The sequence below is a fragment of the Mandrillus leucophaeus genome, unplaced genomic scaffold, assembly GCF_000951045.1.
Source record: "Mandrillus leucophaeus isolate KB7577 unplaced genomic scaffold, Mleu.le_1.0 Scaffold1111, whole genome shotgun sequence".
Lineage (NCBI taxonomy): Eukaryota > Metazoa > Chordata > Mammalia > Primates > Cercopithecidae > Mandrillus > Mandrillus leucophaeus.
In genome coordinates, this window is record NW_012099333.1 from 764,500 (window position 1) to 767,196 (window position 2,697).

A 2,697-nucleotide genomic window follows, 5' to 3' on the forward strand; every position below is an offset into this window, starting at 1 on the left:
GTTTCTGACTACCAACAAAGTCTACATGGGCTACCTATACCCATCAAAAGTAATATATAGCTGGGCATGGTGACACACACCTGTAATCCTAGCTACTCTGGAGGCTGAGACAGGAGAGTTGCTTGAGCCTAAGAGTGCAAGACCAGCCTGGGCAATGTGGTAATACTCCTGTCTCAAAAAAAAAAAAAAAAAAAAAGTAATATATATAACCTTCATAACTCGGCCAGGTAGAATGGCCTGGGCGCTAAATACTTAGAATGACATGTAAAAACTCCTGTTCAAAGGTGGTAGTGGTGAAACCAAATTTCAAGTGATTTTTAATACTGGCATCTGTAAACCAATGCCGAAAGCACTAGAGGGATGTTAACATTTTTTACCTCAGGACATTTGCTTGCTTATATCGTTTGGCTGCATCCCCACCCAAAGCTCACCTTGAATTGTAATAATCCACACTTGTCAAGGGCAGGGCCGGGTAGAGATAATTGAATCGTGGGGTCAGTTTTCCCCATACTGTTCTGGTGGTAGTGAATAAGTCTCACAAGATCTGATGGTTTTATAAATGGGAATCCCCCTGCACAAGCTCTTCTGCCTGTGCCATGTAAGACATGCCTTTGCTTCTCCTTTGCCTATTGCCATGATTATGAGGTCTCCCCAGCCATGCTGAACTGAATTCATTATACCTCTTTCCTTTATAAATGACCCAGTCTTGGGTATGTCTTTATTAGCAGTTTGAGAACAGACTAATACACTTGCCTTGGATGCATTTGGAAACTGTTGTTAATATGTTGAATATAAAATAGGATGCAACATTGGCTTGGAAAGGGTTCTTTTAACATCATAAGATGTTAAAGAATGGCTTGTCCAACATCATGCATGTAACTCTTGACAGAACTGCAAATACAACTTTGATTTCAAAGTGCTCTTTCCTCTACAATAGATGTTAGAGCTTAGGTTTCTATTTTAGATATTAGTGTCAATTATTTTCTACGTAACTTTCTATAGTTTTGAAGGAAGATAGCTTAAAAAAATTCTGATCCCATTGGACTGGAGTACAGTATTTTTAAACTTATAACTTTCTACTTTCATTTTTTATTTTTAAAATTTCAACTTTTATTTTAGATTACGAGTTACGTGCACAGCTTTGTTACGTGGGTATATTGCAAGATGCTGAGGTTTCGGGTATGACTGAACCCATCATCCAGGTAGTAAGCATAGTTCCTAGTAGGTGGTATTTCAACCTTGACCTCCCCAATCCATTTTATTTATTTATTTATTTATTTATTTAAGACAGAGTGTTGCTCTGTCACCCAGGCTGGAAGTGCAGTGATGTGATCTCGGCTCGCTGCAACCTCTGCCTCCTGGATTCAAACAATTCTACTGCTTGAGCCTCCCGAGTAGCAGACATTATAGGCGCCCTCCTCCATGCCTGGCTAATTTTTGTATTTTTAGTAGAGGCCGGCATCCACATGTTGGCTAGGCTGGTCTCAAACTCCTTAATACGTGATCCACCTTATACTCATCAAAAGTAACATATAGCCGGGAGCCACTGTGCCTGGCCTTCCCTCCCTCCCCCGTCTTATTGTCCTCAGTGTTTATTGTTCTCATCTTTATGTAAATGTATACCCAATACTTAGCTCTCACTTGTGAGGATATGAAGTATATTTGGTTTTCTGTTTCGGTATTAATTAAGTTAGAATAATGGCCTGCAGGTGCATTCATGTTGCTGCAAAGAACATGATTTTGTTGCTTTTTATGGCAGCATAGTATTCCACCGTGTATATGTACCACATTTTCTTTATTCAATTCACTGTTGATGGGCATCTAGGTTGATTCCACGTCTTTGCTATTGTGATTAATGCTTCAATGAACATTCAGGGACATGTGTATTTTTCATAGAATGATTTATTTTTCTTTTGGGTACATATATCCAGTAATGAGATTGCTTAGCTAAATAGTAGTTCTACTTTTAGTTCCTTTTTGTTGTTGTCCCAGATTTATTGAAAATAATACAGCATTGCAGAAAAGATTTAAACAGGTCCCCAAGGCATTTTGAAATTCATCCCAACTGCAGGCTGAGTGACCTGCAGGTTGGACAGACTGCCGAAGTCCAAAAGCTTCAGCATTTCCTTAGTGTCAGGATCTACTTCAATGATCCCCTGATCCAGGGCTGAGACCTCAGGAACATAATTGTCTTTCCTTTCTCTCACCTCCTCCTGCAGCTTGATGGAGATACCTCTTACTGGGCCTCTCTGAATCTGCTTCATCTGATAGGTGACATAGCCTACTATCTTGTTGTGGAGCTTCTTGCTGGAGATAATGGTGATCTCCTTGCACATGCACTTGTTCGATTGGAAGTCATTGCTCAGGCTCATGTAGTACTTTTTCTGTGATGATGCAGGCAGCCTTCTTCACGGTTTTGGTGAAAACGTGGCCCATGTTGGTGGGTCCTTGGTAAAAGAGGTAGTTCTTTGAGAAATCTCCAAACTGCTTTCCACAGAGGTTGAACTAATTTAAATTCTCACCAACAGCGTATAAGTGTTTTCTTTTCTCCATAGCCTCACCAACATCTGTTATTTTTTGACTTTTTCATAACAGTCATTCTGAGTGGTATGAGATGGTATCTCATTTTGGTTTTGATTTGCATGTCCCTGATGATTAGTGGTTTTGAGCATTTTTTAAATATGTTCATTGGCTGCT

At 39.8% G+C, this 2,697-nt stretch overlaps 1 pseudogene across 1 annotated transcript; it reads right to left on the minus strand.

Annotated features, from left to right (window-relative positions):
• Positions 1 to 1,974: 1,974 nt before the first annotated feature.
• Positions 1,975 to 2,436, minus strand: LOC105549275 (annotated as a pseudogene). Its single transcript, XR_001007523.1, has one exon. The product of XR_001007523.1 is annotated as a 40S ribosomal protein S17 pseudogene (transcript).
• Between the last annotated feature and the right edge of the window lie 261 nt (positions 2,437 to 2,697).